The sequence below is a fragment of the Muntiacus reevesi genome, chromosome 21, assembly GCF_963930625.1.
Source record: "Muntiacus reevesi chromosome 21, mMunRee1.1, whole genome shotgun sequence".
NCBI classification, from domain to species: domain Eukaryota; kingdom Metazoa; phylum Chordata; class Mammalia; order Artiodactyla; family Cervidae; genus Muntiacus; species Muntiacus reevesi.
Window position 1 is genome coordinate 19,717,972 of NC_089269.1, and position 26,599 is coordinate 19,744,570.

Sequence of the window (26,599 nt, forward strand, 5' to 3'; positions counted from 1 at the left end):
TTACTTTATCAATAGTGAATATGGTTTATCAAAGAAGATTATGGGTTAAATTGTACTTTTGCATTGGTCTCAACTTCTTGATGGTGTAATAGTGCTATATGTCTCTGGATTGTTTTATAATCCTTACCCTGAGTAGAGGATCCAGTTCTTCCAAGCATGTGAGCTATTCACCAGGAGTCAAGTTACTTGCGGGAGCTTCAATTAATCACCCAAATCAGAGCAGTTCCATTCACAGAGTTGCTTTTAGTAAACTAATTAGTGCTCATGTGATCCAAACATGTGAAAGAACTATCTCAACATACCTGACGGACTCTCAAAGAAGTAACAATCCTCTGTTCAGAGGAATGAACAGCGAGCTCTGTTCAGAATTGAAATGATGGGAGAGAATGATCTAATCTTTTTGCCTTTCTGACAGCATATAGCAATAAAATGTTCTGTGCAGTAGATGCCAATATATGTGATGAAGACTAATATAACAATAGAACAATATTTTCTTATATATAAGAGAGAATATCATATTAATGCACTTTTTTCATGTTGTCTACTGGAGAAAATTTATTATTTCAAAGACTGCCTAATTCTTAAAAACTATCACTTCGAATGAATGGAGAAGCAAAGTATCATGTGTCAGCCTGTTTGGATTCCCAGGGAGAGGGCAGTTGTCTTCTCGGTGACTTTCACTAAACATTCAGAGGTTTATTTCCACCAACAGTGAGATTCTCATGGTTGAGAACCTCCTGTGATGCAAAGCATGCGTAAGTCTGAATGTGGAAGTTGGAATCTATGGGAGTTGGGTATTTCACTGAAGGAGCAATACCTTGAAACTTGCCTCTTGGGGCACCAGCACACAAAGTGTGAGGCATGGATGCAGGGCAGGCAGCCCCGGGAGGACAAGGACAAGCAGCAACAGTGTGCAGACCAAATACGTGGAAAGAGGGGCCCAAAGAGAGAAGCAGTCTCAGGAGAAATGTATCACCCTGTCCAGAACGTGCAGTCGCAGAAAAGAGAGAGTGTACATGCAAAGGGGGGAGAAGAGAGTGAAAGTGCAGAAAGAGGAAAGACAGCTTATCTGGATTCACCTCACAAACCTCAGGACCCTGGTAGGACCCCACCTAGATACTGAGTAAATAGAGTGGTTCTCAGTTCTCTGGGGATACACACAGATTCAAGAGAAAAGCAGAATAGAAGATAGTTTTTCAGGAGCAGGAATGATGTGCTGATGGAGTCATCTATGGCTGGACCATATTTATGGACTCTTTTTGTGAAGCAGGCTTACTATTCAAAGCTAAACTCATACTCATCTGATATGCTTATAATTATATGTCAGGTTTATTTTAACTATTCATTAAGATCAGTTAATGGTTTATCTTTAGTTTTGTCACTTTTAAGCAAATCCTGTTTGTTTTGTAAATTCAAATAAAATACTTTACAAAAATTATGTTTAATAAGGCATGTTTCCTCACTAGTATCCTTGGCATTAAAAAGTAATTGTTGGATTTGCTTTCAGTGTGACTGAATGTGAAATAATAAAGGTGTGCACATAACAAGCAGTCTGGAATATCTGAAACTTCTCAGGGGATGTATTTTAAGGTGGAACTGCTCAATGTTACTGAAATCTCTGTGAACAAAATACTGTTCTAGTACATTCATCTCATGGTATTAAATTGTCCAGGGAAGACCCTTGTTTTGATTATTGCAGATTTCATTATAATGATTCATCATATCATTAACATGGTAAAAGAAATATCCCTTTAAAACATATTTATTATGAAGTCTGTTTTTGAGACAATATTATTTGTGATATCACCAAGTCCTATTTATGGGGAACATTTTTCTTCATACCTGAAAAAGTACTGACAACTAGTTTGCTTTTACCTTGTGGAGCATTAAATCATATAATTGATTATGTTTCCCACTTTGTGTGGCTTCTAGAGAGATTTTAGAGGCAAAATTGTGACCCATCTAGATCAAATTCACTGGATCTTATTATAGGTATTTCACATACTAAACTAATCACTGGTTTCCATTTCTTGACCCTCATTTTTTAATTTTTCCTTTCCTACAGTATCCTCTAATTTAAAAAAAAAAAAAAAAGGTTTATGGCTCTGATTCTTCCTTGAAAAAGAAAAAAGGCAAGAAATAGATGGACTTGGTAGATGCCCAGATGTGTTTACTAAAGCCTGGATAGCTCCTAGCATCCTACCTGCAGGCCTCCTGGTTAGAAGAAGGTCAGGGTTAGCAGTTCAATAAAGGTAAGTTACTCAAGCTTTCAAGGACATCCAACCAGTCATTCCTAAAGGAAGGCAGTCCCGAATATTCACTGGAAGGGCTGTTGCAGAAGCTGAAACTTCAATACTCGGACCACCTGATGTAAAGAACTGACTCATTGGAAAAGACCCTGATGCTGGGAAAGATTGAAGGTGGGAGGAGAAGGGGACGACAGAAGATAAGACGGTTGGATGGCATCACTGACTTGATGGATATGAGTTTGAGTAGGCTGTGGGCGTTGGTGATGGACAGGGAAGCCTAGTGTGCTGCATTCCATGGGGTCAGAAAGAGTCGGACACGACTGAACGACTGACGGACAGGGAAATGGCAACCCACTCTGGTACTCTGCCAGGAAAATTCCATGGACGGAGGAGCCTGGTAGGCTAGAGTCCATGGGGTCTTGAAGAGTCGGACGTGGCTAAGCGACTTCACTTTCACTTTTCACTTTCATGCATTGGAGGAGGAAATGGCAACCCACTCCAGTGTTCTTGCCTGGAGAATCCCAGGGACAGAGGAGCCTGGTGAGCTGCCGTCCATGGGGTCGCAGAGAGTCAGACACGACTGAAGTGACTTAGCAGCAATAGCAGCAGAGTGACTGAACTGAACTGAACCAAGCTGTCTAGTTCTCACTGATGACTAGTTCTTTCTGTTCTTTCCACTGCCCTCCCCTCTGCCATACCTTACTGCTGTGACTTTTTTTGTTAGCTTTCTATCTTACTTGACTTTTTGGAGAAGACTTTTTGCTCTCTGATTACTCAGAAATGATTGTACTTATTTCTGAAATGAAATGTTTTTGTATTTTGATTAGAGGTCTCCTTGATTTCATAAGCCATTGCTTATAAAAGATTTATGAAAAAATTAATGCTGTTGTGCCTCTCCTCACATTATATTTAACCACATATGTAAAAAGAAGTGTCTTTGATCAAAATTCATCATTTAAGTTCACCTAAATAAATGAGAGTTTGATTTACGTCTTAAGCCAAGAAAAGGAAACAATTCCAGAACTCATAGAACAGGTGGCTGGGGGAAAATATGGTAATGTATTATAGCAAAATCTATTAAATGACACAGAAAATTCAATTAATATTGCTGAGTTTAGGTACAGAGAGTTCAGCAGAAAGAAATTTTTACTTAAAGGCTAAACTGAATGATAGAACTACTCAGAATAAAAAATTGGTTGTTTAAAAACAACAACAAAGCAAAATCCCAATTTTACCGTACAGAATACCTTTAGGATACCAAGAATGCATGTACATGCATGCTCTCAGTTCTGGTCCAACCCCAAAACCCAAGTTTCTTATTTCTATGATTCTTTCAGTATTAAAATATGAAAGTGAAAGTGAAGTCACTCAGTTGTGTCCGACTTTGCGACCCCATGGACTGTAGCATACCAGGCTCCTCTGTCCATGGGACTTTCCAGGCAAGAGTACTGGAATGGGTTGCCATTTCTTTCTTCAGAGGATCTTCCTGACCCAGGGATTGAACCTGGATCTCTCACATTGCAGGCAGTTGCTTTACCATCTGAGCCACCGGTGAAGCCCTAATATTCAAACAGAGGGTGGATGGAAAGTGAGGCAGCAGCAGCGGATGTAGCAAGGAAGTCGGATAAAGTGATTTTTGAACAGAAACCTGGACCAAAACTTGGGATCTGCAGAAAAAGAACATCCCAAGCAGAGAGCACATCACTGCAAAAGCAGTACCAGCCCTTCAGTAACGGCTCAGCACACAGTTGGTTTTCTTCTGTAGGATCATGTATGGCCATGTAGGTGATAAGAGAAAAATCTGTAAGAAACCTTGTACTCACACATTTGTATAGATCTCCAGTCTTAAAATTACAGCCAGATTTGTTTTAAAAATTAACTTCCTTAAAAGATAATTCATTACCCGTGATGCCATTATATCTCTCTAATCAGCTCTTGTAGGTCTTCCATTTCTAAACATATAAAGGGATACCACAATTTGTAAGAAAATGGAGTCACAGGAAAGAAGGAAAATGATAGCATTTTGTGATATTCATAATCGAATGTTTCCAGTTTGAAATTCTGAATGAAATTCAAATCCTGAATAATATCTCAAAAGTAACTTTCAACTAGCAGTTCATGAATATCAACTCTTTAGGTTGATCCTGGAGTACAGAGCTAGATCTCCCTTACAACTCAGAGCAGTGACCGTGAAGCTGCAGAACTGTGTCCCTCCACATATGTTACAGAATGATTTAAATCCAATTAAGTAATACCAGAATTTGTTACCACAGCTCATCTGGCTCTTCCATCCTTATTTAAGCTGAACCAGGATAACAGGATTAGCTGCAGGGGGCAATGCACATATGATGGGTTGTACAGTGCGTGCCTGGGGGTAGAAAGAGGAAACCAAGCAACAGTATCCTTGTCTCACAACTTGCTGACTCTGTATGTTTTCAGAAAGTCTGGTGGCCCTGTCTCTTTCAGACCTGAGGCACAGGGCCCCCCACATTTCTACAAACCAGATAGCCATCTGTCAGACTGAGTTGAATCAGATTTCCATGATATAGAAAAAAGGCTCAAGAGTATTGTAGATAAAGCCATCAAAATTATGTTCCACCTGTGGCCATAGCCAAGCAAAACCTGCCAATTTTATCCCATGGCAGATCTAGTGACAGCTCTCATCACTTGGCTTTGCTTTCTTCGTTCTGCCTTTCTAAATTTCACTCCAAGCTGGATTTTCTTCAAGACAATATAGGCTTGAACAGCAGGTGAATCCAAATGATGAGAAATTCACTGAAAAAAAAAAATCTGAGCCTATTTTCACATGCATAATTCACATTTGTAATGGTTTCATTCAGGTGGCTTATTGAATTCTTTTAAATACAGTAGGGTTTTTGTGTGTGCATGCCTTGACAAAATGGATTTATCTTACAGTGTATAAATACTCAGGATAAACTATCAAAAATTGTCTCAAACTGAACAAAATGATTTCTATAGTATATAAAATTAAGTATAAGGAAGAATATAAAATTTAAAATTTGTAGCCTTTGTCCTTTATATTTTACCTTTCTAGAGTAAATTTAGAGTCCTTGATATATATTAAGGATAAGAGAAAAACTAAGAAAATTTAATGTAGTTATTTTGTAACACATTAGGAGTTATTAGGAGTTCACAACTCTAAAGCTGGAAAATAAAATTATTTTAAATACAGAATTCTTTCTCCAAATGCAAGTATGTTATTATATATATATATATATATATATATATATATATATATATGATTTACACACACATGTCCTTGTTACATGTCAAACCAACCTCACACATATACACATATACTCACACCTATATACACGTATATACATAGGTATAGGTTCATGTGCGTGTATGTATGGTTGATTTGGTTTGGCAAGTAAAAAGGAGACAAATAACCTAATAATATTTCATTCTGGTTCTGTCTTTAGCACCGAGTTTGCTATTGACTTGTTCTAACTTCCCAAGCCTGCCTTTACTATTTTGTAAATAAGAGCTAAAGAGATGGAGAAGATTCAGTGATTTTACATAGGTATAAAGGCCAACAAATGGACTACCCAGATGGTGCTGTGGTGAAGAATTAGCCTGCCAGTGTAGGAGACGCTGGTTCCATCACTGGTTGGGAAGATCCTCTGGAGAAGGAAATGTCAACCAGCTCCAATTTTCTTTCCTGGAAAATTCCATGGACAGAGGAACCTGGTAGGCTACAGTCGATGGGGTCACAAAGAGTTGGACACAACTGAGTGAGTGAATGCAAGTGCTGACAAATACAGATGGGATGTGTTTTTTACTGGCTATATGATTATACATGAAGTGTCTGTTGATTATTCTACCACTCTGAAGCTGAATCTTAAAACTCCAAAGTTGAAAATCCAAATTTCATTATTTGTTATCTTCAGGTAAGCTTTAGCTCCCTAATACTGACAGATGTCATTTTAAACTCTGCTGGAACAAGGAAGAAAATAAACAAACACATTCAGAGATACAGATCTTACTGAACTTAAAAGAATTTCAGGCAAGAGGCCAACTTGGGATTTGGACTGGAATTGACAGTATGTCCCAGATAATGTTGTTAACTAACATTTATTGAGTGCGTACTATGTGCCAGATACTGTTCTAAATGCCATAGCATGCTAACTCATTTAATCCATTTAAAAATGACTATCCTAATTTTACAAATGAAGAAACTATGCCTTAGTGTGGTTATATAACCCAATTAAATTTGCCTGGATTTAGAATCAGGGAGTCTGATTCCTAAGTGGTATGAGTATTCCCAGGCTAATAACAGTCATCATCTAAGTCACTTCATCTCTCTAAGCCTCAGTTGTTTTCTCTGTGAAATGGAAGTAAATCAAAGTTCTTCTTTCGTAAGGTTTAAATGAGGTAATAAGAATTTAATATTCTAGGGGTTAAATGAGACAATACTTATAACCACTTAGCACAAGGAAAACAGTTTGGTAATTGCCTAACATGCACTTATCATATGATCCAATGGTTCCATTTTATTTTTTATCAAAGAGAAATGAAAACACATATCGTCACAAAGACCTTCCCTGAATCAAATGGTTTATTCATAATTATAAAAGCTGGAAGTAACCCTAAAGTAAATCAATAGGTAAATGGAAAAACTGTGGTATTATAGAATATTTCTCATCAAAAAAGGAACAAAATATTAATACATGCAACAATATGGATTACTGTCAGAGTCATTAAGCTAAAGCAAAGAATTTAGACACAAAGGCTAATGATATATAAGTTGCAACTCCATTTATATGAAATTCTGGAAAATTATAAATCAACAGGGACAGAAATCAGATGCTCACTGATATCTAGTGTCTAGAGGTAGCGTTTTAGGGAGAGAATTGATTACAAATGGGGACAAATGAATTATTTGATGTGAATGAACAATGCTATAATTTTAGTGGTGTTGCGTGACTATATAAAAACTCAGAACTTTTCACCCAAACAGGTTGAATTTTACTCAACATAGATTAAACCTCAAACAAGCATTTTACCAAAAAATGTTTAAAAAAAGAATACTTAGCAAAGTTCCTAGTATATGTGTGTATGTGCACAGTTGTGTCCGACTCTTTGTGACCCAATGGGCTGTAGCCCACAAGGCTCCTCTGTCCGTGAAATTTCCCAGGCAAGAGTGCTGGAGTGGGTTGCCATTTCCTTCTCCTCCTAGTATATAGTAATCGTAAAATATTATATATTCTTATGAATGATGATTACAGCCACAATGCAATGTGGCTTGCTTGCTCCTTGGGAAAAAAGCTACGACAAACCTGGATGGCATATTAAAAAGCAGAGATGTAAGAGTTGGACTGGAAAGAGGGCTGAGCACCAAAGAATTGATGCTTTCAAATCATGACACTGGAGAAGACTCTTAAGAGTCCTTTGGACAGCAAGGAGATCAAGTCAGTCAATCCTAAAGCAAATCAACCCTGAATATACACTGGAAGGAATGTTCATTGGACTGATGCTGAAGCTGAAGCTCCAATACTTTGGCCACCTGATGCAAAGAGCTGACTCACTAGAAAAGACCCTGGTGCTGGGAAAGAGTGAGGAGAGGAGAAAAAGGGGGTGACAGAGGATAAGATGGTTGGATGAGATCATTGACTCAATGGACATAAATTTGGCTGGACTCCAACAAGAGATGGTGAAGGACAGGGAAACCTGGTGTGCTGCAGTCTATGGGGTTGCAAAGAGTCAGACATGACTTTTAGCTATTGAATAATATATTCTTATTTCTCTTTCATATTTGATCCTTTCTTTTTTAAACAATATACAATGGCTGAGTCTAAATTAGAATAAAACTGCTTTATTTAATGGATGGCTATTAAAGAGTAATGCTTTCTAAGGCACCTAGTACATTACGTTCAAAACAAAAACTATAAATTTACTCTTGACTTGATTTCTTGTGAGTTTGGGGCTTCCTTTCAGAAGTCTTCACCTTACTGAATAGTCTTAATGGCCTAACTTTTATCTTCAAATGATAAAGATGACTGTTTCCTCAAACTACATACCACATTGAAATAGTTTAGAATATTCATCTCAATATGTTCAGATGAAATACAATTCTCTGTATTCTCACCTGCCAATGAGTTTTTTATGATGAATTCTCTTATCTTCCATACCTCCTGTATTAGTCAGGGGTTTGGGGATACCACTGAGAGAGCTGGTATAATTTGGGGTTCACTATTTACTTTGCCAACAAAAGTCTGTCTAGTCAAAGCTATGGTTTTTCCAGTAGTCATGTATGAATGTGAGAGTTGGAATATAAAGAAAGCTGAGCACCAAAGAATTGATGCTTTTGAACTGTGGTGCTGGAGAAGACTCTTGAGAATCCCTTGAACTGCAAGGAGATCCAACCAGTCCATCCTAAAGGAGATCAGTCCTGGGTGTTCATTGGAAGGACTAATGTTGAAGCTGAAACTCCAATATTTTGACCACCTGATGCGAAGAACTGACTCATTGAAAAAGACCCTGATGCTGGGAAAGATTGAAAGTGGGAGGAGAAGGGAGTGACAGAGGATGAGATGGTTGGATGGCACCACTGACTCAGTGGACATGAGTTTGGGTAAACTCCGGAAGTTGGTGGTGGACAGGGAGGCCTGGCATGCTGCAGTCCATGGGGTCACAAAGAGTCAGACATGACTGAGTGACTGAACTGAACTGAACGTGACAAAATCATAGTCACTGGTAGGTCTGAAGGACAAAGGGGATAAGGTGGCTCTTGGAATTCAGGGAGGACAGTATAAGGAGAAAGCAGCGTGATTGGAGATCTTTGGAGAAATTTCATGGCCAGGCCACAGTGACCTAACAGGAACGGGAAGTGAAAGTGAAAGTATTATTTGCTCATTCATGTCTGATTCTTTGCAACCCTATGGACTGTAGCCTTCCAGGCTACTCTGTCCATGGAATTCTCCAGACAAGAATACTGGAATGGGTTGCCATTCCGTTCTCCAGGGAATTGTCCCAACCTAGGGATGGAACCCATATCTCCTGCATTGTAGTCAGAGTCTTCACCATCTGAGCCACCACAGAAGCCCAATTAGGGAATAAATATCTGACCTCACTCCCCTTCCCTTCAAAGCCTGCGGGTGACTTCCCCTGCCAGAGGAAGGAGAACCTGTTGGTGGAATCTATAGAGATATTGAGGTTGTCAGGCTTCCAAGTGGCTCAGAAGTAAAGAATCCGCCTGCCAATGCAGGAGACACAGGTTTTATCCCTGGGTCAGGAATATCCCTGGGAGGAGGAAATGGCAACCCACTCCATATACTTGCCTGGGAAATCTCATGGACAGAAGAACCTGGTGGGCTGTAGTTCATGAGGCTGCAGAATAGTCAGACACGACTGAACGACTGAGCATGCACGGATAGAGGCTGTCATCACAGACACATGGTGAATACAAGTGGAGAGTGGATCTGGAGGGTTACTCGAAGATGGCCAGCACATTGCCCCCAAAATATTCAGAACCACAAAATTTCTGTTCCAAGTATTTTCTGTTTTGCAGATTAATTTCCCATTCTCTTTTGTTTGTTTTGCACATTTTCAATATTTCTCAGTCTCCTAATTATTTACCTTGCTCTTGTCAGATCCTTTTGTCAGTCTGAAAGTGCAGGCACAGACCTGCCTCCGTCTATGGCCGTACCATCTTGAATATGCCCGATTTGTCTGAAAATGCAGGTGACTGTCTTATTGTGTTGACCTAATTCAGGGTCTTTCAGTTTGGCTAAACGGCCTAAACCAAAGTTCTAGAATGGTGTAGGAAGCCGAACCATGGATGGAGCAGCTAGGCTGGCCCCTCGAAAGAGTCACAGTTCTGAGAAGGGGTAAGTAGGACAAAAGAAGTGAAAATTTACAGTTTTAAGAGAAACTGGGACTGTGGGGCAAGTGAGGAGCAGTTTGTCAAAGAAAAGTGTCTGGGACTTGGAGTAAACTATCTGGGCTTTGTTCTGGGCTCAACAAAGATTTACCACGTGGCTTTGTACAACTTATTTTACTTAGCGGACTTTGGTTTCCTTATTTATAAAAGGAGAACTACCAGAGGCCCTATGCGGGGATAGTACAGATGTTCAGGTGTGGTTATAAAAGCCAGTGTGCCCGGATTTGAATCCTTACTTTGCCACTTACCGGTTGTGCAAGTTACTTAACTTCTCTGAATTTAAGTTATCATGAAGTATCCATCTAGCTCATAGAAATTATTTAATAAAGGTGAATTACTAGCATGCGAGGCCTAGAGGTCAGTTACAGTCATATTTAATCCTTCAGTTATTAGTGACATAAATTAGATTATAAATGAGGATTTAGCCAGTATTTAGTAACCTGTCCTTAGGGTTTGGGCTGTGAACTGTCAGTCACTATATTAATAATGTATAGGGCATTTCTTTGCTGCCGTTCAGTTCCTCAGTCATGTCCGACGCTTTGCGACCCCATGGACTGCAGCATGGCAGGCTTCCCTGTCCTTACAAATAGGCTAAAATTCTTCAAATATTTATATGCTTAGCAATGGACTTTTAATAAAAGGATGGACTTTAAAATAAGAAATATTATTTTCAATATTCCAGTTTTGAGTGTCATTCTGTCCCAATTTTGTTAGAGCTCCATTAACAGTGAATTTTTTAAAATAATGGCATAAAATGTTTCCAAATGATTTGCCATATGTCTCATATGTATTTATAGTAAAAAAAATTAGATGCATTTACTACAGTACCTATTTTTCTAATTGAGACTCTAAAGAGCTACATGGACAAAGTCAAAAACACGTATTTCTAATCTTCATTTTAGGACTTTGTTTCCCCTCAGAATAAAGGTCTGGGAAGATATATGATATATGTGTGCTTCAGTCATGTCCAACTCTTTGTGATCCCATGGACTGTAGCCTGCCAGGGTCCTTTGTCCCTGGAATTTTCCAGACAGAAAAAATAGGATTGGGTGGCCATTTGCTACCCACTGTAGTTAATTATTATTAGTTAATTAACCCAATGTAGTTAATTATTAATCAATGAAATATTTAAATTGCTATTAATTATATAAATTAATTTTAAGTGACATAAATTTGTTGAACTATTTCTAAATTGAATAATGAATTAGATTGTATTTCATTGAGTTTGCTACGGTTGGTTTGTTTAATTAATTAATCGTATCAGAATGGAAACAATCCAACACATTTATTGGGAAGCATGCATAAAATATTTCTAAGTTTCTCTTTTAACAAAGGAAAATAACTCTTTCTTGGATATGTTCTCCTTATATTTATCTTGAGCTATTTAGGGAGTCCAACAAGATCTTCTTTACATATAACCTTTCATGAGATTGTAAGAGATGCAAAAATTAGTCCATTTAGAATAACAATTTATGGTATTATTATTGATTGGTTGGCAGTATTTGTTGCTGTTGTTTTCCAGTTAAGTTTAACAATGGGAAGAATCAACACAAGATAAATTCCATAATTGTCATCTACTAATTTATGGAGCAAAACATTTTTTAAAAGTCTGACTTCAAAAGAAAATTATAAATTTTTTCTGAATAACAGTATATAGCAACATTATTTAATGAGATATATCTGGCTATAAATATCTAGAAATGTTATTAACTTAGCAATAATTAACAATAATAACTAGTAATTAAGTTAAACAATAATTAAAAATAATAATAAGTTAACTTTATTAACAATAAATTAGCAAGTTTGTTTTATTGGTTCCTCTATTAGCACTCTAGACATTGAAGTTCATTTTTTGAAGTTATGATATTAATTTTAAAGACTTTTAATATGGCATTTATAAATATCAATACTGTTTCATTTGCACAGGAAATGAATATGCATATGTTTTTGAAATATACACTAAAAATTCATTAATTTTATTAGTTTCTTTAAATGACTACAGATGATCCACACCTGTTTTGTATTTTCTGAAACAAATTCTGAGAACAAAACAATAAAACAGCCTTTAGAAAACATTTTGTCTTCTGGAAACAGAAAAAAAAATGCAACTTCACATAAAGGATTGTTAGATCATATATGCTACAAAGTTATTTTTAAAATAAACTGTTTATTGCACACTGTCATGAAGTTAGATTGCAATTTCATTTGCCATAGTATTATAACTTTGTTAATTTTGAGAAAGAAAATTGTTTTTAACCCTGTGTATCCAAACTGAAAATAAAAATAAAAAAGTAAATATTCATCCATTCTTTCATTTATTCACTCAATAGGCATTTTGTGAGTATAGATTAGAGGGCAAGTATTGCGTTAGACACTAAGGTGAGAGGATGAAAGGCCCTTTTCTTGAGGTGTCTACAGTCTAATGGAGAAGACAAAAATTATGACAGAATTACAAACAGGATATTAGGAGCCACTAAGGATGAATGTCTATCTCAAGCAAAGGAGTGGAAAACAGAACTGAATCTTGAAGGATAAATAGTATTGTGTAGTTAGAGAAATGAAATTTAGTACTCCAGGAACTCAGAATAATTTTTTTTCTACTGAAATACCTTGTAGCACTCCTTAACCTGAATGCTGAATTTTAGCAACTGCTGAATGGTATCGGATCTGTTTTCTTGAACTCCGCCTTAAAACTTAAGGATATTTGACCCTGTTATCCAAGATGGCTGAGTGTGTTTTAAAAAAAAAAAAAAAAAGTCTATTTAATTGCAGTATATTAGCAACATTAAACATAGGATTCCTATGAATCTTATATATCCCAGTGACTTCTCAGTTTATTTGTACTCAAAATACCTGTGTGTGTGTGTGTGTGTGTGTGTTTTTAATACAAGTAGTATAGAAAATGATGCTAAAAGCAATAATGGTTGACCCTCAAACAATGCAGGGTTTATAGATTGACCCTCAAACAATGCAGATTTTCAACTGAAATGCAGGTTTACAACCCTCCAATCAGTTGAAAATCTGAGTACAATTTATAATTGACCCACCTTACACACTGTTCCTTAGTATCCACAGTTTCATATTCACAGATTTAACTAACCACGGACCGGTATAGTACTGTGGTATTTACTACTGAAAAATATCCTCATATAAATGGACCCATGAAAATAAATAAATAAATGGACCCATGGAGTTCAAACCCATGTTATTCAAGGCTCAATTCTAATGTAAAAGCAGCTTAATATAAATATTAAAACAAATACCTAATTAATATAAAATCAGTCTGTCAGTATATCAAGCTTTCTCCCTTTAAGTCAATTAAAACATTAGAGATTTGCTTTTTCTGGGAAAGTTTTCCTCCAACTATAATAATAACACATTTAAACTATGATGCATATTGATAATTAAAAATAAATAAAGTGATCTTTAATGAAATATTTTATTAATATTACCTAGAACTTACAAGTTTCAAATGTAAAGTATCTGTCAGATATTTAATTCAACATCTTAAGTATTAAAATAATAATGTGCTAAAAGAAATAGGACATACTCTATTCACCTGAAAAATTCAACCCACTAAGAAATAATAAAAGCAGTCCCTGATAGCCAGAAACTGGCCTGACATGAGCAACAAGGCCCCAGTGTCTTAAAACTTGGCCTGGCCCTCACAGCTAGGCCATTCTGTTCTTCTGGACACAAACAATTTCAAAGAATACCAAGATCAGATGAGGTCACTCTGAGACCATGATAAAATGAGACAAAAGCAAGACCATTGCACAATTTTGTCTAGGTGCCAACAAAAAACAAGGTCATTGTGTAAACCACAAAATACCAATCATCTCCTTCTCATGACTAACTTGAGTGGCTGCTGATTCTTCACTAGTTATAGGTTGATCCTCACCCTAGTCTTTTCTTCTTTTTATAGGTAGAATTTTTTGAGATAGCCAATCATAGATTTGCACTCACTTTCTGATAGCATCTCAAAGTGAAGGAAAGTGGAAGTCACTCAGTTGTGTCTGACTCTTAGTGACCCTATTGGAATTCTCCAGATCAGAATACTGGAGTAGGTAGCCTTTCCCTTTTCCAGGTGATCTTCCCAACCCAGGGATCAAACCTGTCCCCCAAATTGCAGGCAGATTCTTTACCAACCCTAGTAAATTCTGACAGCTTATAGACTTGGGTAAATCCTCCCTTCCTTAAGCCCTCCCCAAAGTCATCCAACCAAAGCTGAAATTGAAAATAGCTGTTTCTAAAACTCTCTTGCAGATACCACAGCTTTCCAAGATGTGTGTTCTTCCATGCTATGGTGTAAAACAAACCCAACTTATTCAACTCCAAGTATTTTCTAGTGGTCCTTGGCTGTAGGAAATTAATACTAGGCAAAACCCTGCCCTAGATTTAGATTCTGTTGCAGGATAACACAACCATATTACTAGTTAACGTGATACTGTGTCTAAGTGCAGGTCTTCACAGCAGATCTTATATTTAAGAGCATGCACTTTGGATCCATATTCTTTAAATTCAAATTGTAGCTCTGTCAATCACTAGCTATGTAGTTCTTAGTAAATACTTAATTTCTGAGCCTCTCTCTATTGATATATCCATAAAGTGGGGGAAATAATCGTACTTCTTTTATAGGTTTTTTATGAAAGTAACAATTCTTTGGAACATTGTGAATGCTAAATAAATGGTAGCAATCATTATTTAAAATGATCAATACTCAAAGGAAACTTTTTACCTAAAATATTTCAGTAATGGGAGTGGTCTGAAACCTGATTTATGAAACATATTTTTCCTAACATACTGTCATAAAGATGAAACTCAATATATTGATCTTTCGGTATTGTGTAGAGTAACCTGAGACATTAAGAGAATAGATATTCTATTCCAGTTTAGGCCTCGAGTCTATAAATTGTTTAAGTTCAATGTTTTTTTCTTTTTTTTTTTTTTTTTTTTTTACATAGAGGTTCTCTCTGGATTTTTATATAAATCCTTAATTTGAGGTCTGGTAACTGATCTTCAAAGATGGCTCCCCAGTGAAGCATGACTCCTGGTGTATCCAGGCCCTTGGGTGGTCCCTTTCTCTTGAACTTAAGTTGACACTGTAACTTACTTTTGAACACTAGAATATGACAGAACAGATGCCATATGACTCCTGAATCTGGATCACAAGAAACTTGTCTCTTATTGCCTAGGTATTGTGGGACACTTGCTCTTTGGACACTCCATCTTGAAACCAAGCTACCATGCCATGGGAAGCCCATGACACATGGAGAGATAGGTTTAAAATGCTAAAGTTTATAACACCAGCTAAACTTAGAGCCAACAAACTTCATCAACTGTCAGGCACATGAGTGAACCATTATGGCTATATAGTCCAGTTGAGTCTTGAGATGACTGTATCTCCTGCTGATATCTCCTGCAAGGTACAGAAGACTTCATCTGAGACCACCCTGTGAGCTCAGTCAAGCAAGCCCCAGATTCATTAGGATAACAATAAAATGTAATTTCAAGATATTAAGACTTGGGTGTTTGTTACATAGCAATAAATAACTGAAAAGGGTGTATGGTTTTAACAGTTTGTGTCCATTTGAATATTTGAATAGACTGACTAAAGGAAAATTTTGCTAGCCAACATATTTTTGATGTGGTCACTAATTTAATAAAAATAACACAAAGAGTCCAACACCTTTGAATACACTCCATAAGTATTTCCTTCATGGTCAATGTTCAAAGAGTTTCATTCTCATTTCTCTTTTATTCTGATATTTTAAGTTCTGGTATTTATCTTTTCCATATGGCAGAAAAAGAACATATTAGCTGTTGGAGAAAAGGGGAAAGAATCTATGACTTAAGCAACACAAGAAGTGGCTTATCGTTCTTGATAGCTCTACAAGAAACAGATGTCACCATGGTGACTTCCTGCCAGGGAGTGTGAGAGGAATTCTGGGAAAGCAAATTGGATACCAGCAGAAGTGTGCTAATGAATCACGTGACAAGCCACATGTTAATTGCTAATAAGTGGAACAAATGATTACTTCTGGTGGAATGATAACTTTGATTGAAATACTTCATGTCTAATAGTCACAATCAACTTCATGTGTGCCTTCTGGATGCTCCAGGGAAAAAGTACTTTGCAGATGTTTTTAAATACAACTGAACTTTCCCTGAAACTACCTCCTAAATTGTTGGTCTGATTCACTACCAAATTTTATGAGTTTCATATTGGCATCAGAGATTTTTTAAAGTTACATAGATGGAAATCTGGATAAGAGGCAAAACAATTCTAATGAGCCTGTAAAACCTAAAAATTTAGACAAACATGAATTAGTAAAATAAGATGGAGATATTTAATAATAGAAATAGATGGAAGAGAAATGTAAAAAGATTTTCAGTAATCATCAAAGTAATGGACTCTAGGATTTTTGTTTTTCTCTCTCTCTCTCAAAGGAAAGTTTGGAAATGTGATGATAGGTAGATAAATATTTATTTTCCCTTAAAGGTGTAATTTTAAAATGTAAGTCACTTCCCTCCTATTCCCTCATTTTATAAATACAACATCTTTGTTGTATTTATCAAAACTGACAATCTCTCCCTCAGTCACAAATAAGTAGCATTTTGCTTGTGATTCCATTGTTACTTCTATTTTTCCAAAATATTTCTCTTCCATAGGAAATAATGTTGCTTTAATCTGGTTTGGTGGTGCCAGACCATATATTTATTTTATTTTATTTTATTTTTGGATTACCTCTTGGATTCTCTACATCTATGAAGCACTTTCCTGTTTACAAGCCCTGAGTATAATTAAAAGAACTATGGGTACTTGCGAGGAATGCAGAAATTCTGGCTTCAGTTTCCAGTCATAGGTTCACTCTGCAGTCACACTTGTTATTTGCCATGTTTCTGGAAAGTTATGTGAGAGGTGATATGTTCTTTTAAAACCATCTCGGGCTGACGTATCTTATCCACGTGAAAATCATCAAAGTGAGGAAAACAATGGGCCTTACTGGTCCCTAAGAGCCGCTCTCCACTGTTCATTCAAATGAGTGGCAGTTGTTTTTTATAAGGTCTGCTGACAGTCGCCTCTCTTTCTCGTCTCCTTTCTTCACTCACACTATCTCCTTTCTCCTTCCCACTATTACACAGCTGAGCTTGGCTACCTAGTCCCCATTGCCAGGCCATGGGCCGAAAATGATGAGATACGACCCTGTGCTTTCTAGTCTGGTCTGAATTGTTATAATTTCCTGGAGTGAGAAAAATCCAAACCCACACACCACTGGCAATTTGGCCAAAGTTATTGAGGCTGGGTCTTTTTGAGTGTTTCAAGCTACACATGGCCTTAATAATGAAACAATTCCTGGCTTGGTCCCTGACTTCAAAGATTAAAGATCCAGTCTTCCTAGGATACATCCCATTCTCAATCTTTTCCCCTTGATTTATGTCCCCAAGTGCCCACTATATTTCTCAAAGCATGTGTTTACACCACTTTGCATTTGGAAATTGTCAAATTTTACAATTTGCAATCCATCCAACACACTGTTACTGGAGTTATCTTTATAAAGCACAGATCTTATTATTTTCTGATTAAGGCACTTCTTAACTCAAAGTCCTACTGAATGGTTCTCCCTCTAAACCCTGCACTTGGTCTGTTACAGCATAACACAGGTGTACCTCAGAAATACTGCGGGTACTGTTCCAGACCATGTCAATAATGTGAATAGGGCAATAACGTGAGTTTACAAACATTATGCTTTCCCAGTGCATGTAAAGTTATATTTATACTATACTGTAGTCAACTGTGTACAGTAACATTATATTTAATAAAACAATGAGCATACCTTAATTTTTAAAATGCTTTATTGCTAAAAAATGCTATCATCTGATAATGCAGGGTTGCTACAAACCTTCCATTTGTGTAAAAACTGCAGTAACTGGGAAGCTCAATAAAAAGAGATATGCCTGTATGTTATCATTATGATAGATCTTCTCCTTATTGTCCCACATTTAAGAAAAAACAGGCACTATCAATTATTACAAGAAAATGGATACAGACCTAGAATTACAGTCATGCTAACTATAGGCCACTCTACTCCTCATGATTTAACACACCAGATCCTCAACCATTCCACAGCCAGGTGTTTCAGCTTTCCACTAGTTTTTTCCTCAAAACAATAATTATGATTGCTAACATTAATGTAGTAACTCATTGCATCCTCACAACAACTCAAACAATTGATCTTGTGATCCCTTGTACATATGAGGAAACCGAGGCGCACAGTAACTAGGGAACTGACTAGTCACCAATAATGCCTGGAGAATGGGAAAGTGTGCGAAAGTGAAAGTTGCTGTCATGTCTGATTCTTTGTGACCTAGTGGACTGTAGCCCACCAGGCTCCGCTTTCCATGAACTTCTCCAGGCAAGAATGCTGGAATGGGTTGCCGTTTCCTTCTCCAGGGGATCTTCCTGACCCAGGGATTGATCCTGGGTCTCCTGAATTTCTGGTGGACTCTTCACCATCTGAGCCATCTAGGAATCCGTGGGAGAGCAGAAATTCAAAGGGGATTAAGACTGGCTCCAGGCCCCTTGCCTGTTAATGTAACTCCAAACTGTTTTCCTGAAGTGTTTTTTCATTCATTTACCTCCTAAATTTCCATTCTTTAGGAAGAATAACACAGCATTGGAGAGAAGAAATCCTGAAGTCAGAATCTCTGGGTTCCAGTTTGGGCTCCACCAGATGGTTGGCTTTGGGTAAGTTACTCAAGTTTTCTAGGATTCCATTTACTTTATTTTCCATGACCCAGTTTTAAGGGTCATTGTGATGACTAAGTTAAATCATGTAAAGATTTGAGTATATAGTAAGCTCATGATGATTAGTTTCTATTAATACTAAATGCTACCTCTTCCTCAAAGAACTTTCGTTTCCCCATTGTTGTAGCACTTTGTTTTCTTGCTGTGAACCCTGGAGAAACACTTAAAGACTTCTGATGCAGTTCAGATTTAATATCAGTATTTCTAGGGTTGGGACTAGCAATCAGTATTATTTTGTTTTTTAACTTACCAGGTGATTCAAATGTGTAGCCAGTATTGTGAAAACTGCCTTAAACTTTTTCTAATATGAAAAATCTTTGTGCATATGTTTTTCTTTCCACAAATTTCAAGCTCCTTGATTGCAAATGGTCCACCAAATTCATCTTTGTATTTCCAGTGGTAACTAGCACAATACCTTATATAGGATTGGCACAAACAGTTATTTATTCCTCTGAACTAAGACATCCCCCAAACATGCTCACTGTTATATAATGAAGGATAAGCTCTTTTTTGCCATCACTAAAGAACTCAATGCCTGTTTTAATCAAAGATTGGCAGGATTCAGGTAAACAGATTCGGATGGGAAAGTGGCAAGAATGTGGTGATAAAACAAAACACCTCGTTGTTAATTTTAAAATAACGAGCTGCAAACTTGACTATGCTTTATAATCATCTGGGAAGATTTTTACCAAAAAAATTGAGACCGTCTGTTTCTCAGGAAATTTCAGTGTTTTATCAAGCTTGAGATATACTGACTAAGATGGATCATAACAGACTCAGGACCTGCCTCCTTTTACCCCCAGGTTGAAAGTTAACCACTGCAGTTTACATTTAAGTACCAAGTAATGAAAGGAATAGAGAACGTCCTGTTGTGTAAGTGTACCTGCATATCTAGGAGAAGCATGATATCAGGACAGGGAACATACACATGTGTGTGCAGACACACATGATACACTTATCTACTTTAAGTTACCCTTCACCGCAGACATACACTGAGAACCAGAGTATAGGATCAGTCCATAAAGACAGTATGTCCAAGACATTGTTTTTGGTGAGGTAATTCTTTTTTGGTGAAGGAGTCAAGGAGATAGCTTTGCCAAATAACCATCAAATATGCAGAGTCATTTTTAAGGGGGACATTTCAGTTTAACTTACTGTATGATAATCTGGACTGAATCTAGATGATGATAACTTGCTACCTTAGAATTACCATATCTAGTGTTAAGTACTAGAACCATTTTTGCCGTATTTCAATCGCAATTAAAATTCTCAGGTGGAAAGACTTTACATTATAATGTTAACCTGTTCAGTGCTCTTTAATATTTTAACAAATAATGGGAAATAAAAGATTAAGGGTACAATATATTGATACAGTGATAAAGAATCCACCTGCCAGTGCAGGAGACGCAGGAGACTCGGGTTTGATCCCTGGGCTGGGAGGATCATCTGGAGAAGGAAATGGCAATCTGCTCCAGTATTCTTGCCTGGAAAACTCCATGGACAGAGGAGCCTGGTGGGGTCACAAAGAGTTGGACGTGATTGAGTGACTAAGCACACATACCAAAAACAAGAATATGAATGCTTGTTCTATGATCTACAAATTGCTAGCATTTTATATATTATTTCAAACTGAGATAAAACAGTGCTTGTACCATATTATATTCTTTTAAATTTTTGTAAACTTTTTTCAACATGCCACCTTATTCATCCAAATATCTTTCTATTTAAGTTAATCTTAAAGCTATTTGTTTTCTTTCTTGATAAGAAAAAGAAAAAAACATGATAAACATAACATGTGAATAATGTCATATTTTAAAAAATTAAATTTTTTTCAAATTTTTTCAAAAATATACCAATAATACATCCCCAATTATTGGTCTTAAAATAACATCTTTTTGGTAAATAGATCAATTAAACTCTCTATAAGAAGATGATATTATTGATGTGCATAAGAAAGACTTAAAGCCAGATAATACTGATATGTAGTGGGAAATTCTCATCATATCATCCATCTACTATGAACAGATAAAAATGAGTAAAGCATGATTTATAGTCAACTTCCCAAAGTCAACTGCAGTATTTTATTTTATTTTATTTTTTTTAATTTTTTTTAACTGCAGTATTTTAAACAAAACAAAATTAAACCAAAAAATCCATTAATTATTATTTCTTCCTCTGTGTGTCCCAAAGAACTTTAATTATACTTTTTAGTCCCTATTTAAAGTTTTTATGTGTTATACTAAGTTATTAAACTATAAATTCCTTGAGAGAATATATCTTAATTGTTGCTGGATTTTTTGCAGTTCCCAACAGGGTAATTTATACATACAATGTGTTCAATAAATATTTTTATCAAACTAAAGTGTAAAGCAGTTTTTAAAGGCTCCCACATTCTAACTCTGTATTAAAGCAGTATCAAATTAAAATGTGGTCCATGGATGAGCATCAGCATAGCTGTGAACTTGTTAGAAACACAAGTTCTCAAGTCCTACACAAGGCCTGCTCTATCAGAATCTCTGTGGTAAACCAATGTTTAACTAGCTGATTTTTTAATCCAGGTGATCTTTATGTCCTCTTAAGTGAGAGGACTGACAATATATTTCACATCAATTTCTTATGCAAATAAGTAATACATATTAAATCTGCTGATTACCACTAAGCTGGCAGTGATAACCAATAGACCCATCATTTTGGGGGGAGGGAGATTGAATTAAAATTCTAAAACTAGAATAATTGTTGTTTCTAACAGACTAATATTAAACATAGATGAACATAGGCCATTATACATTAACTATGTACTTTTTTAACAGCAACTATTTGATCAAAGTCTGGGAGATAGTAGAGGATAGAGGAGCCTCATGGGCTACAGTCCATGAGGTCACAAAGATTCAAGGCAAGACTTAGTGGCTGAACAACAACAACAGCAACAACATTACATCAGATACTCTGCCAGATAATGGGATGGATACAAACGTATTTCCTGCTTTCAAGAAGGAATGTTTAGGCTGAAGAGACAGTTATCCACACACATAACTTAAAGTTCAGTGAATTCAGTGTCAGTTGTTTAGCGATTGTCTCCCAGTTTCAACACCCACCGCCATATAATCTTCATTAATGTTTGGGCTGGGACACCACAGACCACATTTTCGGATGGGCAGCTGGCTCCCTTTTAAGCTCTGAGTGGGATGCTAAAGGAAGGCAAAAAGGTTAGAGAAAGAAAAAGGGACTTGCTGTTTCCTTCTTGTTCCCATTGGCTTTCCACTGTAGCCAGCATCGTTCCAGCTTCCCTACTTCACTCTAGTGTTAGTCACTCAGTCCTGTCTCTTTGTGATTCCATGAACTGTAACTTGCCGGGCTCCTCTGTCCATGGAATTCTCCAGGCAAGAATACTGGAGTGGGTTGCTGTTCTCTTCTCCAGGGGATCTTCCCGAGCCAGGGATCGATCCCAAGTCTTCTGCACTGCAGGCAGATTCTTCACCATCTGAGCCACCAGGGAAGTCCTTACTAAGTTGGACTTCACTTAGTCCAACTAAGTGATAGTTGGTTCCAATCACACCAGCTGAATCCAGTTTGCAGTTTTTTTGAATACTTTCAGAAACAGCCTCCTCTGCACCTCTTTAGAAACACCAAAACTTGTGGGCTAGTCCCCCTCCACAGAGGTCTGAATTCCAGCCACTCAAAGTCCCTTTTCTGGGCTAAGAACCAGTGCCAGCTCAGAGACCCTTCGCAGAGCATCTCAGTTTTAATAATTCCACCATCTTCTGTTTGTTTTCCAGCCCTACATATGGCTGCTGTTTCCTCCAGTTGCTCCATGCAATAACCCAGGGCCCCATCTTTGCCTTGTGTCTTAATCAACTTTAAACCCATTAACAATTTTCTATATTATCTGTGTGAGAATAACTGGTGAGTTTTCTGTCTCCTCACTAGACATTAACCAATATAATAAATGATAGAAGATAGGGACTGTGAAGTGGCTAAACAACAACCACAAACATCCTTAAACTGTTTAAGTCATGGAGCATATGTAATTGAATTTGATTCTGAGACTCACAGCAACCAAATTTTTGGCTAGTTGAGAAGAAATCACTTTTCAGGTCTGACCTCATTTTGGAAATGAATTTTAACTTTTTGCCAAATGTAGAAAACACCTGTATTGGGGAACTATTTATTCGATATTGTTGTACGGTGACAGACTGTAATTAGAAAGGTCATTGAATTAAATGGAAAATTATTAGTTATATTATAATTAATTATTGGGGTTCTATGATAATGGTATTTGTATATTAATTTTATTATGTCCTTTCCCAGCAAAATAAGTGTTTCTTGAAATGTGTAGAACATGCCAAAGGAAGTAGGGTAAAGGAGTGCTAAACTGAATGTTTATGTCCCCACATAATTCATAGGCTGAACTTAATCCCTGATGGATTGGCATTGGTAGGTGGCACTTTTGGAAGGTAATTAGGTCTTGAGAGTGGAGCCCTCCAAGTGGGATTAGTGCACTTATGAAAGAGAACCCAGGGAGCTAACTCAAACCTTCTACCAGGTGATGACAAAGTAAAAAGAAAGTCATCTTTGAACCAGGAAGTGGATTTTCACCAGATGCTGAATCTACCAGCACCTTGAACTCTGGCTTCCCAGCCTTCAGAACTGTGAGAAATAAATTTCTTAAAAAAAAATATTTTTATTGAACTAAAGTTGATTTACAATGTTGTGTTAACTTCTGCTCTACAGCACAGTGACTCAGTCATACACACATATACTGTCTTTGTTATATTCTTTTCCACGATGGTTTATCTCAGGATATTGAGTGTAGCTCCCTGTGCTATGCAGGAGTGCCTTGCTGTATACATTTCTGTTGTTTATAAGCCACTCAATCTCTGGTAATTTTCCAAAGCTGCCTGGATGTACTAAGACGGGGAGTGAGGTCAGAGTTAGAGGAAAACATTGGAGTGTTGTACTTGACTGAAGCCCGCATAGGTGGTCAGGTACGGGAGCAGGGCGGTGTATTAAGTAATTGTAAAGAACTTGGGCAAATAGGCTGAAAAAAATCCCTCCTATCCCTGGACCCTTCAATCCTAGTAATAAGCAAGGTCAGAAACCCCTGCAGCTGAGGTTTGTCCTTGTCTCAGCTTTCATAGGCCATCTTTGAAATGCTCTGTTCCAGAACAGCATGTACACATGGAAAGTGCTTATCTGTGAGATGGTTGCTTTTTCAATCTTGGTTTTTTCTTTCTTTTTTTTTTAAGTTTGCTAAGATAGTTGCAATAAATTTGAACTTTATGTTATATTGGAACATGATATGAAATTCTATTGACATTTCCAACAAAAATATTAGAAAATTTTCTACAATATCATCATCAGCCATGACAACATCACATTTTATTGGAATATGTCCCTTTAAAATGTATCCAAACCTAGTAAATAGACAGCAGCAAGAATTCTTAGTGTTTATGAGATGTTAGACACATGCATGCCAATTTCTATAAATGATGTAAAAAGAACAATCTTATATAAGATTGGCAAGTGTGTTGGGATTAATTAGACAAATCTGCCAAGTTTTAGACATAGCATTTTGTAGACTTCACATATAAATGTATTAGGGTGGATTCATATTTATGGAATTCTCCTATTATTTTGCTTTTACTTAAACAATGCTGAAAGTTGCATATTAAATGTGAGGGAGACTGTAATCTGTATTCTTTGTTTATAATACGCCAAATATCCCATTATTTAGAATATCCAGGTGTTTAATTTCACTTAGACTCTAATGTTTAGTTAGTGAACTAACCTTTTATTTTGTATCTCAGTGCTATAGCTTCATAAATACATAATCAAGAAGGCAACATTTTAGTTTTCCAAAATTAGAGTGTATACATAAAGTTTTATTACATATTACATAATAAATTATAAAATTCCTATTGTGGCAGGACATTAGATAGAATTTTCTAGATATCTACTATTCATTGACATGTATCTCATCTTTATACCAACCAAGCCTTTTGACTAATGAGAATAGAAAGAGTATTATTTCACCTGAAAATGTAATGTTAAGAGGTAAACTTTCAAGGAACAGGATTGAATATTTTCTTCAATGGTTCTTAAAGACTGTCTTGGAGAAGGGAATGGCAGTCCACTCAAATACTCTTGCCTGGAGAATCCCATGAACAGAGGAGCCTGGAGGGCTACAGTCCATGGGATCACAGAGAGTTGGACATGACTGAGCAACTAACACAGCACAAAGACTGTCTAATAAATATATTAGGATGAAACACAGTACTTCCCACTATTCTTGGAAGTTTAACACACATTTCAAAGGTTCATTGAAGTAACATCATGTGGCCTATGACAAGGATCCTGCTTATTTAGATTCATTTATCATTGTTTTCATTGCAGAAGACTTGTGATACTGAGACGTGTTTGTAAGTGAAGTTCTGGAGTGGACAACTGTATACTCAAATACATATTTTAGCTATGTTGATCATTTAACTATATTTCCTTCCCAATAGTTCTATATAAAGCTAAGTCACAGAGTTAAGTGAGAAACTTTTAAAATCTCACGTCAGAGCCAAAACTTGATAAAGTTTATGTTAGAAATGGAAGTAGAGGCTGGTGAATCTGACTTCAAATATCTATTCTCTTAAGACAATGTGAGTACAATAAAAATGAATTGTTTTTCACTTTTGATTGGTACTGATTACAAAAGTACCAAATATGTTTACTTCTCAATGGGAGATCTGGTTTCCATGGGGACCAAACCACCCTCATCTGCTGTTTTGCAGACCATGCTCCATGTACCACCTCCACTTTGGCAGGACTGGAGCGTGGCTGAACACAGCTACCCTGGCAATTGTGCACAGCCCTCTATACAGTTTCTCCTTCGTTTTCCATCCCCTTCCAAGAACAGAGTCCGGGGGGGCTTCAGAGATGTGCAGCTTTCCTCCCACTTTCCAGTTGCATCACTTGTGATGCTCTTTGAAACTGGAACATCCTACATGATGATGATAAACATCCGCCATGTGTCACAATGTTTCTTCAAGTTAAGTGTCAAATTATCTGGCAATATAAATAAGTGCCTATTTTTTATTGTTTTAATGCCTTTATTACAGATCCTGCAGAGTCTTACACAGATGGATCAAATATCTATCATATGCTGGCAATTTGCCCTATTTGATAGATACTTACTACTGATTCAGGTGTGTATCCTACACTTAACAGAGCTTGCTATGTGCCAAACATTGTACTAAGCTTGAGGAATATAGAGATGAGGAAAACAGAATTCTTACTCTCAATAGCTTAGAATCTAGAAGAGAAATAAGAATCACAGAAGCAATATTTATAAACCACTGTGGTAAGTTTAATGATACAATATTTACATTGAAAGATATGGGATCAGAGCAGGGACCCCCGTCTCATCCTATGGCATTAAGAGAGGCAAAAGGAGGCTTTCTGGGAAGCTGGCTTAAAAGAATGAAGACAAATCAGATGGTGAAGCAGCAGTAACTTCAAGCAGTAAAGTAAGAAACAGTAATTTCTGGTTTCAGAGCCAGAGGCAATTTTGTGCTTGACCAAAACTTGTGAGGTGAGAAATAGTAAAACTAGTGAGCTGAAGTCAGGTCATCCATTCCCCAGTGAATA

At 36.9% G+C, this 26,599-nt stretch overlaps 1 pseudogene; it reads left to right on the plus strand.

The window, feature by feature from the left end:
* Positions 1-865: 865 nt before the first annotated feature.
* LOC136152331 (small ribosomal subunit protein uS2-like) overlaps positions 866-26,599 on the plus strand; it is a 37,327-nt pseudogene continuing 11,593 nt past the window's right edge.